Genomic DNA, 14,739 nt, shown 5'->3' on the forward strand with positions numbered 1-14,739 from the left:
GAATAGGGATTGTGACATTTTGACGATTCCATATACCAGTTAAATGCTCTAAAAATATGCAAAGAAAGCTGGCCTTGCACAATATAAAGATGAACTAAAAAATTCATACTAATAATTTAAATTTTTAATTTTTCTTTACTTTGAGTGACTTTAACTAGCAAACAAAGCACTGTGACAAGTCAAGAGAGAAATCACAAAAGGGAAATCTTTATATATCAGTACCCTAATGACATTTTTTTCCTGTTTGGGAACAAGGGGCCCCCTACATTTTTATTTTGTGCTGGACCTCACAAGCAGGGTAGTCAGTTCTGACTAATAATGTATGTTTCAAACAGAATTATAATGGGTGTCTCTACTTCATTGCCCTCCAGAAAATTAATCATATAAAAGTTGTGGATGTAGCTTCAATTACACATAAAGAACCATTCATCGTTATTCAGTAAAAACCTGAAATTTGGCTTTTTTCATTGTATTGATTTGGTCTTTTTAACCTCCGTAGTGCATTTGTTTGATTCCTTCACCGCCACACCCCCTGGTATGTGATTTCAAAGCACATTACAATATTCATCAAAATATGCTACATCTTATTTTCTTTGTTCTTGTTATTGGGAGAGGAAATGCGGTGGGATCCAGGAGGGAATTAAACTACAGATGGCTGTCTTCTTCCCAGAGTCCGTCCATACCTGCTTTCCAGAAAGTGCCCAGCAGGCGGGACGCTGTTTTAATACCAGCGCAGAAGGCAGACAGCACATACCTAGTATCAACCATTGTGCATCAGTGATGCATTTGTGTGGATGTGCAATTTCTTTGTTCCAGATTCCAAGAATTCCATTAAATTAAAAGGTTTATCCCTTTCCCCTGCCTATTTCTTCTGGCCTCGGGTGACCTCAAACCAAATCCTTTAGAATTCTTGAATCTGCAGACTTCAATCTGCAGATACTTACTCCCAACCCATAACTCTACGTTCTCCTACATCCCCATCTCTCTAAATGCCAAACCTGGTCCTCTGACTCAGCGACTCAACCTGGCTTGAAAGCTCTCCAGCTTTGTCCTGAGACCTATCTGAGGTCAGCTTTGCCCTTAGAACTGGAGGAAATCATCTAACTCTACAGGCCAATACGTATCCCAGGATTAAATTTAGATACCACTTGTCTCTAAGGTGAACTACAGGGAGGCAAATGATGTACTGAACCAGGTGAGGGTGAAAGTAAGGTAGAGCAAGAAGGAAGATGGAAGCGATTAAGGGCGTCTTTTAATAATTTGCTCCATGTCATTCAGTCACTCAAGTATAATATTTATTGGGTGACTACAATGTTGTAAATTCTAGGAACATCATGGTGAGGAGATGAAAAACAAAAATGTCTTTGTGGGATGTACAGTTTAATTCTACCAGACATTCAAATCAAAGATACAATACATTGTGTGCATTTGTTTTCAAACTTGTACTTCTACTCCATACATGTGGGAAAGAGTGAACATAAGAAATAAAACCAAACCCAAACAAAACAAAACAAAAAGTCATAGAACTGAGACATAAAGCTGATTATGTGAATTTCTCCTTGGAGGACCTCGCGTGAAAAGGAGAGATTTAAGTACAAATTTTAAGAAAGGATTTGCTTCATGATTCCATTTGGGAGAATAGTTGAAAAAGGCTAATGGTAAGCTTTCAGTAGCATTTAAAAGAACCATGACAGCATCCTTAAAAAAAACCAAAAAAACAAAAAACAGAAAACACCTCTCATCACAGTCATTAATTATTACTTTGGCTTCTCAGGATCCAAGCTCCTTGTGGAATCCCTCATTATGCAAGTTTTGGTGGAATCAATATGAGTATTTTCAATGCCTTTGAAGGAGGTCTTTGTGTACAGAAAAGATTATTCAGAAGACAATCTTTTTAAAAAGAATTAATATTTAATTATTAAAAATCCAAATCCCCAAAACTAACCCATCTTTAAATTTTAACTTCAAATTATGAATCTTATTTCATTTATTAATCAACGAATTTTTGGATAACAGTTTTTAAAGGAGCCTGTGGTAACTCTTTGGTCTTATTTATAAATTTGATTCATCACGTTCGTTGAAACAATTTTAACTAAATTTATAAATTTAGCATTGCTGATTTTCTTTTTAGGCACTACTTTTTGAGAGAAAAATCAAATACTATGGTAAATTTTACAATCTAATGAATTGAACATAAATATTAAAGTAACTTCTCAGACAAATTGATTCAGAGCCTGGGTCTAAGTTTTGCTGCAAGGGAAAGGCTTTCTAAGAAATTCAAAGATTGCAACTTAGTACAGGCATTTTGCAGCAGGAAGAAATGATTAGAGAATCATTTTAGACTGGATTTTTAAGATTCTTGTTAAGGAGACAGCAAGACTGGATAAACAGTGATTAAGGGCCTGAGGCATTTCACCAGGCTGAAGTCAGCTGAGCTGTTCTGAGAAGAGGTTCTTGAGCTAATTAATGTCTACCAGAAAATTGTTCAAGCATTTAACCATGTAGGTTAATAAGTATCTCCCAGAAGGGGCTCTTGATCACATCACACCACAAAGTTCTGCCTCATCCCGGGATTGGAACAATTCTCTTTCTCAAGATAGTGATTCTTAAGTGAACATGCATGCTTCAATGTCGTAGTAAATTTCCACTGAAAATTTCAACCAAATAAATTACCTAATTAAACAGGTTTTAATTTGAATTACTCTATCACAGCATATTATCTTTGATATAAATATTTAACATGCTGAATTGCACAGAATCCATCTTAACACGAAAGGGCTAATACTATCCATTTGATTCCCCTAAATGTTTCCTTAGAAGATTAGATCTTCCCAGGGTTAAAATATACTTATGCGCTAGAGAGGCACTAAGCCTGCTGCTGACTTGGGTTAGTTACTGACCGGAGATCTCAGCTAAGTTTGAGGTGTGGGGCCTTTACATGAACAGGATTTTTCCCCCATAATAGTAATACTTGCTGAGTCCTTTTTTATAGTCACTATGTCCAAATCTTTGAGAGGTTTGCTCTCCTCATCCACATGGCCCATGTCCCCAAATTTAAAACTTAGAATTACCTAATTCTTCCATCTACCAGTGAAGGTCTGAAAGCTCCACTAAGACTATGGCTAACTTTGTTAAATGGAGCTCCATTTCTTTGGCTCTTATATATTGAACGATTTTCTAATAGAGTCTTTTCATGGTCCAGCCTGGAGGTATCTGGCAGCACTACAGGAGAAGCCATGGTGCTGGAGGCACAGATGGGGTGGTGGCCACGATCTTGTCCTGTATGCAGTGGTGATGACTGTGGCATCCACACCAGTGCGCTCCTATGGCATGGCTTTGCAACAGTTCTGCCAACTAGCTTTCTTTGATTCCTCACCATTTTTCAAGTCTGATTCTCCATCTCAGTAGTTCCTAACAGACTTGCAATATATTAAGTTTGCGCTTAACTGTTTGCAGTCAAGAACTCTGATATGTAAAATTTCACTTGAAGTAGAAAAGCTTAATGAAACCTTAGTGGATAACATTTGGGTTTAGTGTTTAGTGACACAATAACAATTTGTACCTAGGTATTTCTTTAAGTCACATTCTAACTAAAGTGCCACTTTAAAGCATTTCATTTCATTTATTTATTTTTATTGGGGTATAGTTGTTTTACAATGTTGTGTTAGTTTCTACTGTACAGCGAAGTGGAGTTCCCTGTGCTACACAGCAGGCTCTTATTAGTTACCAATTTTATACACATTAGCGTATATATGTCAATCCCAATCTCCCAATTCATCCCACCTCGCCCCCCCTCCACTGCTTTCCCCCCTTGGTCTCCATAAGTTTCTTCTCTACATCCGTGCTTTATCTGCTTTTAGTATAAAGCATTTTATACTAAATAGTTAATCTGTTGCTTTGATAAAAATTAATATAAATATGTATAAAACCTGGAATATGCAAAGCAAATTATTGAAGGTAATTATCTTTGTGTGATGGAATTAGAGATGGCTTCTTGTCTTGTGTGCATTTTCCAGTTTCCTAAGATAAATATTTACCACCTAGGTAGTTTTTAATATTTTAAAGTTGTAGAAAATAGTGTTTGTGGGTTGAATATTGCTATTGCTTTTGCTATTGCTATTGCTTTTTAAATAAATGCTTATAAGTGTCAACTGTTGAGGACAGTACCCAAATGATAGACACAATACTTAGGAGAATTTAATTGGCATCTCTAGGGCAACCATGGAAATTCAAATATATTTAACTTAAGGAACCATGACAAAATCTCATAAGACTCTTTCGTAAAACTGTGCAATAATCAATTGCCTTGTTCCATTATTTCAGGTTATGTCAAATTTATTCTGTGTTTTTAGACAATGATAATCTTGTTTCTTAATTATATGTGTGTACTTACAAAAACTATCAGAAATAGCACAGTATAAGAAAAATAATACTTACTTTAACCTGTATTTCATTGCTCAACCAATCCCTAAGCTTCTGGTTCATCATTATTACCTGAGTGTAGTATTCTTGGAAATTTAATTTGAGAAATGAACATTAGAGAGGAAAACAGACATATGTAGGGACATCGATAAACCAAGTGTGAGTGATAACACTGTAAAATATTTCAGGAAAACAAGACTACTAAAAGAACACTTAAAGCTATAAATTTATCTCTAATCCCTGCTTTAGCTGCATCCCATACACTTTAATATGTCAAATATTCATTCGCATTTAGTTCAAAACCTTTTCTAATTTCAATTACATTTTCCTATTTGACTTATGGATTATATAGACTTCAGGCAGCTGAATAAATTGGAAAACATACCATCAACAGAAAAACCAGCTGTCATTTTTTTCCCCAAATAATTGTGAACTTAAGGAAATTTTAACTGATAGTCCAAGAGGATTTAACTTGGCATCTCAAAAAGTAATTCATTAGTTTTCTGGAACAATAAAAGAAGCAAAAATAGCCAATGATTCTCCACTTTTCCATAACTGTCAATTTTACACGTGTGTTTTAAAATAAGAGCTTCTGGGTGTTACTTCCCCAGCATTGGAGTTATCTGGACACCTGTGTTCTGCTTCCAGCTCTGGACTGGCTGACTTTGTGACCTGGGACAAGCCACTTCCTCGCTCTTGGTTTCTGCTTCCTCTGCTAGAAGATCCCCAACTTTCCATTGTCACCTGGAGCATACGTCTTACAGTGTAGTGTTGTAGGATTTCCTGACAATAGGTGACATGCAAGTTCAGGTTCAGTGATGTGGAGACAAGGAGAATTATCCAAGTCCTTGTAGCTTTCCTTGCACCCAAGGGAGCAGCCTGCCCAAATGACCCCCCACCCCCATGGAGGCTTCCTCACTCCCATGAGGAGCCCACGTTTTAGGGAAAACCAGCTGAGGCTTATTGGGCAGGGAGTCATGGCAGCAAGGACCTGGTAGCTGGTAGGGTGTGAGAATCTTTAGTTAAGACACGTCCCTCAGATGCCAGGGGCCTGGTCATAGACACAGTCCTGGGTGTGGTCAGCCCATAGCTGATCCTGTTTGCCTTCTGGCCAGACATATCAATAATTTCAGCAGGGATGGAGATTACAGACTGCAAAGCAAGGAATTTGCACATTTGATATTTTAAGCATTTGTAACATGAAAGTGACCATAACCAATTAGAATAAAAGGTCAGTTTTGTAATTCCTTTTCTGAATACAGAAATGAGTAATGTTTTTTTTTTTTTAATAAACATTTTGTTTTAGGAGAGTTTTAGATTTACAGAAAAAATGGGCAGATAGTACAGAGTTCCTATGCACCCCACACACAGTTTCCCCTACTATTACATCTCACATTAATGTGGTACATTTGTCACAATTATTGAACCAATATGGATATACAGTTGACTCTTGAACAGCATGGTTTGAACTCTGCAGGTCTGCTTATACATAGATTTTTTTCAATAAATATAGTACCTGTATTTTCATTTTACAGATCTTTAAATTAAGTGTGTGGAAAAGTTTGGCCTTGATTAGTGATCACAAATGTGGAATCTGAAAAACTAGGGTTTGAGTCCTGCTTTTACCCAAACTGTTTCAGCTTCCTGCCCTTGGGTTAGTCATTTATCAATTCCTTTCTTTTTGAGACAGAAATAGCAGTACGTGGCTTTTTCACTGTGTGGGAGGCGGCATCCCTAACCCTTGCTTCGTTCAAGGGTCATCTATATTCTTATTAACTCAAGTCCATACTTTCTCAGATTCCCTTAGTTTTGATTCCGTTCATTTTTATGTTTTATTTTTTGTGTTTATTTTTCCACTTTATGTTTCACCCAGGACAGCACATTACACTTAGTTGTCATGGCTCCTTAGAGCCTCAGTTGATTAGGCTTTAAGATGAAGTTGAAGATATCCTTGCTTGGAAGCAGGCATCCTTGAGGTCCCCTCCAGCTCCAAAAGCTGTGATTTTATCTAAAAGCAACTTGTGGGAACACGGTTCCCTGAGAGTAGCCTCAGCTTGACGATGGTAGTGCATGCGTAATTCTCAAGGTGGCTTTGGGCCACAAATGAAAATGATATTCCAACAGCATCCCAAGTCTTGAAGATCTTAGGAGATGTTAGGGACATGCAAGCCAGACACACAACTTGGAAACAGTCGGCACAAAGAAAACAAGGATGACCTTCTCTCATGACACTTTGTTTTGCATGTTCTACCTTCATTCAATGCTGCAGAGAACTTTTATCACATTAAAATTAGGCAGCTGGTAAGACAGTCATGTTGACACAGATGAACCTTGCAACTGAATGTATTTTTTCTAAAGTATATGTTTTTATTATCATTGCTGGCTATCTGAAATATTTGGAATGAGAATCATCTCCAGTCAAACGTTGCTGGTATTACACATTACATAATAAGTTGAAAAGACTGTGCTTGCATCCGTATGAAAGACAGGGCACATTTGTGCTGTTACCTCTTGGTGGTCTGTAGGTAGAGAAGATGCTGATTGTGAAAAAACATTCAAAGGGTTATGGGTCCCTACAAGGATTTGTTTTACAAAATAGGCACAGATCAAAAGAATATCAGTGTAATTTTGCAAAACTGCAGTCTATATTCTGGGATCCTTGAGTTAGAAAGCATGAGTGAATGTAAAATGGCATGTATGTCGGACTGCCTCTGATTCATAACATATGCTTTTCAAGATAAGAATTTATATATCTATAGACACACACACAAATATGTGTGTGTACCTGTGTGTCTGTCTATAGGTACATTTTGTTTGTTGTTTGTTCTAATGACCATTTATTGAACACTCAGCTGTGCCCAGCACTGTGCGAAATGTATGATATGAGTTATCTTGCTTAAGCTTCCCCACAGCCCTGAGGGGTGGTTATAACTCCCTCTCACTGATGTCAATATATTACTTATTATCTCAGATCTAGACTAGATGGAGACTAGATCAAAGCCTAAAGCCAGTTAAATGACTACCTGGGCTTTTATCAAACAGGTGACATAATGCTTCTAGAACGGGGGTTCTTAACACTGGGTGTATGTCCTGAGTTTACACAAGACTCTCCAAGGTCGGCACAGGCACAGATAGGTGTATGGAATCAGTGTCCTAATCCTTGACTCTTCCTTATGAATTCTTTCCTGAAACTGAGGTGCCCAAGAAAGCATAGCCTGTTGAGGCATCGTGAAGGTTCTCCTTTTCCATCCCCACCCCTTTCACAACAGTGCTTATCTACGCCTGCTATAAAGGCACACTTCCATCCATCTCAGATCTCCTGGATCTGAGTTGTCAGCTATTTTCTTTTCTTTAGTGTTTACACTGATGTTTGTCTATGGTTTTACCAGATACTGTTTTGTTCTTTCTAACTTTGTTGGACAATTTTTCCTAACAGAGAATGAATAGGATCGATAATTCTAGGAAGTGTTTAAAGCATTTGCCTCTTATAATCACTATGCTTCCATTTTTTTTGTTCTTTTTCTTTTCCACACTGAAAACAGAAAAGAAAAAAAAATTTTCATGCTGCATGAGATTTGGATCCCAACCATTCTGGTGACCATTTCCTGCCCCCAAATCAGGAGAGCCGTCTTGGGGACATGTCACCCCCTTCCTAACTGGTTAGTCCAGCCTAGAACACAGTGGTTCCACATTAGAAACTATAAGAACTTTAAAAACTTTTTAGCAACTCCTAGAAGGCATTTTTTTGGTTTTTAATTTTCTGTTATAGGACCGATCATTCTTAAAAGGAATAAATACTTTTAAAAAAATATTTTTAGAACATAATCAAAATAAACAAAATACCTTATGTGTATTCTAGGATTCATTCAGTGCTTCCCTTACATTCTCTGTGCTGTGTGCTGCTAACATCAGAACTGTACCCACCCCCAGCCTAAGCAGACCCCCTTTTTTAAAAGAACAATCAATACAGTACACTTTCAATCTTTCAGGCTCTTATCTCACTCTGGCTCCCTCAAAAATAATATGTTAGAAGGGTAATTAATATTTGGAATTGGAGTTGAAGGGATCAAAATAAGTACAGAGACTACTGACAACCTGACACAAGTTAACTGGGTCAGCACAAGAAGCGAAAATTAAGTAACTTGACCACAGTAAAAATAAAATAAAAGCAAAACGTGTTTCATTTCACAGGCATTAAAAATCCATGCTTCTGATACAAAGCCATCTTAACAGAAAGCAAAATTGAGAAAATCACAAGACTAGGTGTTCATCATACAAACATTTTCATTTCAGTTTTATGTCATAGTCTTTAGAAGATGAACGACTTTCCACCAGGATGAAAAGTGTTTGCAGAAGTAGACACCATGTCTCTTTCTTGGCATTATGAATGATGGTGAAACCTGATGGTGCACTGAAGCCTAATTATTCTCTGGAAACCATGGTTGGAAGCAGCTTGAATTGGTACCAAAACGAGCATTAGAAACCCTGCAGGTGTCTCTTCAAATGGAACCTTCATTTTCCAAGCAATTAATGCTGATTCAAGCCAATAGGACAATAACAAGGGGCCGCACCTAGAGACGCTTGCTGCCTCATACAACTGCTTCTGCTAGAGCAGCTCAGACACAAATCCTGAACAAGACAGCTCCTGGGGAGCACGAGCAGCACAGAGGGGCCATAATCCCGCTCTCTGTGAGAGTCTGGGGGTCAAACAGTGACAATTATTTATTCTGATAATTAACTCCTGGTTCCCAGGAAAGACCAGGACCCTCTTCCGCTGCAGCCTCTCTTCAGGCATAACTCACACATACACACAGTCATGATGATTATGATAATAACAATAATAATAATAGATATTACCGAAAACCACTAAAAGAAAAATAAGAGCAAACAGCAGCCCATTGACAGCCAACATCAGGTGTCGTATGACTAGAAGAATGAGATTAGACCATATAGATCACATTTCAATTCAACTCATTTTCTGATTTGAGAACCTAACACCCACATAAGGTAAGGTTTCTATTTCTGGTTGAATCTTAACAACAACAACAAAAATCTATGACTCATTCATCAACAAGTATTTATCAGTCCCCTAATTTGCATCTGATTATTATGCAGTTCTGGAAGACAACATAACAGTGATCAAAACAGACCTGCCTCGTGGTGTTTACAGTAGTGGGAGTGAAAGACAGTCTCTGGTTACACAAGTTGATGCATGGTATGTGTACGCTGATAAAACCTAATAATATTTGGTATGTCCATGGTGTTGTGTGCTACAGCTAAAAAGGAATTGTGTAGGAGCTGAGGTGTGCTGATGTGGAGGTCAGGTATGGGGTTGCTCAAATGTCCCCCTTGGACAAGTGGACCCTTGAACACAAATCTAAGGGAAGTAAAGCAATAACTGCTCCCATAACTGGGGACAGAGCCGTCCAGGCAAAGGGCGTGGCGAGGCTGGGGGCCTGGAGGCATGATGGCCAGACTGTCTGAATAGTAAGTATGTGGAAGCAGAGAGAACAGGGCTGAGCACAGACGCGGGAGAAGGAGTCATGGGGTAGAAGAAGGTGATGATAGGAATTGGGAGGAAGATAGATAACGTAACCTTGTGAAGACCTCAGCTTTTCATGTGGTGAGGTAGAAGCCAGCCATGGCAGGTCTATGAGCACAGGCATGGCAGGATCCAGCACCTCATGCCCCAAGCATTAAGACCATGGAAGCATGATAACGTGGAGACACCCGATGCAAATAGGAACGAAGTACTGACCCCTAGAGGTAGATCCAAGTTTTGACTTGAATCTCATAATTTCTGAATGCGTGGGATTTCTATAAGAAAAAAGGATATGCAGTTAGGAATAAAAATTAGGTATAAAAGTGATTTTGTTAGAACAAAAAAGAAATCACAACAAATTTCAAAAAAATTTTTTTAAATAACACAAAAGAGTTTTGAAAACATTGCCTTCTTAATTAAGTGCCTGATACACCTCTGTTAATCTTTTTGGGAGGCGGGCAGGAGTGGGAGGGCAATATTTTTGACTGAGTACTTTTCATCACCTCTTTATATGACAATTTAGGAACATTTTTTTCTGTGGAGAGAATTAAAAGATAAATTAGTCACTTCTCTATTTTATGAATTGAATGGTGTCCCCCCAAAAAGATTATGTTGAATTCCTAATACCCAGTATTTCAAAATGGGATCTGATTTGGAAATAGGATTGTTGCAAGTATAATTAGTTAAATTAAGATGAGGTAATACTGGAATAGGGTGGACCCTTAAGCCAGTATGAGGGGTATCCAAACGAAGACACAAAAACACAGGGATAAGACCATGTGAAGGGGGAGACAGAGATTGGAGAGATGCTGCTCCAAGCCGAGGAACATTTGGGGCTACCAGATGCTAGAAGAGTCCAGAGAGAAGCTTGACCCAGAGGCTTCAGAGGGAGCGTGACCCTGCCATCACCGTGATTTTGGACTTCTGGAATTTCTCCAAAGATGTGAGACAATAAGTTTTTATTGTTTTAAGTCACCCAGTTTGTGGTACTTTGTTATGGCAGCCCTTGGGAATTTATTTACCTAGTATGATTAATCAAATTTTGTTTTTCTATTACAGAGATTTCAGGAAACATACTTTTTAGCTTTGCAACTTGTTAATGATAACGATGAAAATGTATATTATTGTGTTGAATTTGAGAAAACCTCTATCAAGTTTCCCTCATATTGACCTGTTACAGATGATTTCATGTGATTTCTGTGTGTATGTATGCATATACATATATTTTTTAAACACACTGCATTATTGAAAATTTTTGATGTGAAAAACTTCTGTTTTGACCAGGTATCAATGAGAAACAAATCCTTCATTTAAAATTCTGCATGTCTGATGATGGGAAGGATTTTACGCAGATAAACTCCAGCCTCTGTGGACTTCAAGTCTTGTTTCCTTTCCTTTTTTTACTTTTTCATAGTGCCAGGGACATGATTTACATTCACATTGCGATACAACCTTTGGTCAGGCATGTTCATAACCAGATGCTTGGTAAATTGGTGCAGTGGGTGGTGGAAGAATTCCTGAGAGCCATTTCTGCCCTTGGAATAGCTGCAACATCTTGCCTTTACCCAGGAAATAGTCGACTGAGAACCATAATAAACACACAGCGCCAAACTCAAACTATAGGTACCTCAACTTAATTTGCCCTTAACTACATCCCAAAAATGTCTTTGGACATTACAATACTTCTAACCAGTAGGTGGAATATGAAAGAGGATAAATTAAAGTGGAAAGAGGCAGCAGTCTTGACCAATCGGAAGTAAATATCTTACATTAACAACTTGTACAGGAGCATATGAACCATACTTTTTGTTATAGTTCTGTCCAGGGCCTTGGAAGGTCCCTTGTGCAAGTGAGAGTTGGTGTATCTTGTGTCTCATTAGCTTAGTGGTAAATTTGCTTTTGTGTCTCCTACTTGCTGTTAGGGACCTGCCGAGAGTGATGGTTAATTTTGCAAGTCAACTTGATTGGGCAAAGGGATGCCCAGATAGCTGGTAAAATTATTTCTGGGTTTATCTGTGAGGGTGTTTCTGCAAGAGATTAGCATCTGAATCAATGACTTAGTAAAGAAGATCATCTTCCCCAGTGCAGGTAGGCATCGTCCAATCTGATGAGGTCCTGAAAAGAACACAAAGGTGGAGAAAGGTTAAATTCTTTTTTTTTTTTTTAAAGATTTTTTTGATGTGGACCATTTTTAAAGTCTTTATTGAATTTGTTACAATATGGTTTCTGTCTTATGTTTTAGTTTTTTGGCTGCAAGGCATGTAGGATCTTAGCTCCCCGACCAGGGGTTGAACCCACACCTCCTGCATTGGAAGGCTAAGTCTTAACCACTGGACCGCCGGGGAAGTCCCAAGGTTAAATTCTTGCTTTTCTTCTGAGCTGAGACATCCATCTTCTCCTGCCCTTGGGCATCAGAGCTCCTTGTTCTCAGGCCTTTGGACTATGAGACTTACACCAATTTCCCCCACACCCCAGTTTCCAGACCTTTAGTCTCAGACTGGGAGTTACACCATCAGTTGGGACTTGGACTGCCTTATACTATCAGCATTCGGAATTCTCGAGGTTGCATGGCATAGCTCAGCTTCCATAATGATGTAGGTCAATTCCCATAATAAATCTCTTCTTAAATATCTCTACATATGCTATTGGTTCTGTTTCTCTAGAGAACCCTGATCAATACACTCAGTCTTGTAGATTTACCTTGTCTTTCAATTTGGCACAATGTTCCTCAAAACACGGTGTGTGTAAGAGTCACCGCCCAGGGTTATATCTATGAGACACGTATTTTGTAAATAATGTAAGGGATGTTTTAAGGTAGTCATCAGAAGATAACCCCCATTTCATGTAGGTGAAACTCCACAGCTAGCCCCTTCTAAAATCAGATATTTCTACAATTAAGCAGTAGAATATGTCCTCTAAAAAGAATGATATTAGATCTACACATTTAAAAATAAGACCCAGAAAAGGGGAAATCCTCACTTACTGATATTAGAAGAAGACAACTGACCTTTGCCTATCTTTGTCTTTTAAGTGATAAAGACTCGTAAGAGGGAGCACTTTCTCAAATCCTTTTACTGGATAAATAAAGGCTGGATATTCAACATTAAAGATCAGATTATTCATTGAAAAAGTTACATTTTTATGATATGTGAAAGCAACTGTGTCTATTTAGTATTTATAACACTATAATACTATAAGAAATGTTTTAGTCTAAAATGTGTTGGGTTAAATGAGGAATTAAACAATGTAAGTAATTCACCCAAGGTCACATAGTGAGGTTCTTTTTTTAATATCTACTAATGGTAACAAACAAACAAAAAATAATAATTTCAGAAATTATATAGTTCCCAGCAATTACCAAAATGCATCCTTGATCAGTGAGAAAACTCATATTCTGCAGCTCAAATTCAGCCATAATGCCCGTGGGACCTGTAATTATAGTGACTCATCCTTGAAAAAGCTATTGTGAGTAGTCACTGCTCCTACAATAGTGCATTGGTTTTTGCTTATAAAATTCCCCCAAAGTTAAACCAACTTAGAGATGATGAATTTGGTGCAGAAATTATTACATCACGGAAGTCCATAGACAAAGTGTTTCAACACAATGGGTTTTACGTTTTTCTCGACGTTTTTTCTCTTAAGATTTTTCTCCTGCTCTTCCTCCAACCTCGTTGTTTACTTACACGACCTTTCTGTTCAGTTGAAATCATGGGTTTCATTATTTCTATTGTGACTTTACTGAGGATAAAATACAATACAGTTACTGGATTCTTAAAAGACCGTAGAAACAAATCTGATTCAAACTCTTAATTTTAGAGATTAGGGCACTAAAACAACAGAAATGTCTTCCTCAAAATCACATTCAGGGGGACCTCCTCCCTGGTGGCACAGTGGTTAAGAATCCGCCTGCCAAAGTAGGGAACACGGGTTCGATCCCTGGTCCGGGAAGATCCCACATGCCGCGGAGTAGCTAAGCCCATGCACCACAACTACTGAGCCTGCACTCTAGAGCCTGAGAGCCACAACTACTGAAGGTCACGCACCTAGAGCCCGTGCTCCGCAACAAAGAAGCCACCACAATGAGAAGCCCGCGCACCTCAATGAAGAGTAGCCCTCACTCGCTGCAACTAGAGAAAACACACGCACAGCAATGAAGACCCAATACAGTCAAAAATAAAATAAATTAAAAATAAAATAAATTTATAAAAAAAAATTTAAAAAAGAATCACGTTTAGGGAATATGAACTAGGACTTAAATCACCTGATATTTATCCTGATCTCTCCCATGTGTTACGTTGCTCTTCAGTGTCAGACAGATAAGTCAGTCTTCCTAAAACTTTGGTTTCATGCTGTTGTCCTTATTTCCTCCAGAATAAAATTTGGACTTCTAAGCCTGGCATTCAAGACTCACCCCAATTTGGTTGAAGTTATTGCACTAAACTAATCATATTCACCGTTAGTCCTCTGCATAGTATGCTACTGAAGTCAGTTTGATCTTTTCCTGTTCACAGAACACACCCTGCTATCTGTGCTAGGTAACAAAATAGGTCAGAAAGATCTATAAGACTGATGAGAATGCCACATAAGCAAGATGTTAAAGCAAAGAATTTTACTATTACATCAGTTAACAGGGAAGAGTAAGTTCATAAAGTCGAAAAATCAGTGGGCTCTGACTCAGAGAACCCTACAGTGTTGTAAAACAGAAATTGAGAGGTAGAAAGAAAATATTATTTAAACGGGCTGGCATCAACATGTCATCAGTTATAAAAGCCAAG

The 14,739-nt window shown here is 38.1% G+C and overlaps 1 long non-coding RNA gene across 1 annotated transcript; it reads left to right on the plus strand.

Annotated features, from left to right (window-relative positions):
• The first annotated feature begins 8,251 nt into the window (after window positions 1-8,251).
• On the plus strand, window positions 8,252-12,125 carry LOC309662289. The gene is made up of 2 exons (XR_014264617.1): window positions 8,252-9,637; window positions 11,249-12,125. It is a non-coding gene; the product is annotated as an uncharacterized lncRNA (long non-coding RNA).
• The last annotated feature ends 2,614 nt before the right edge of the window (window positions 12,126-14,739 follow it).

Source organism: Balaenoptera physalus, assembly GCF_965194825.1.
Source record: "Balaenoptera physalus genome assembly, chromosome: 6".
Taxonomy (NCBI): domain Eukaryota; kingdom Metazoa; phylum Chordata; class Mammalia; order Artiodactyla; family Balaenopteridae; genus Balaenoptera; species Balaenoptera physalus.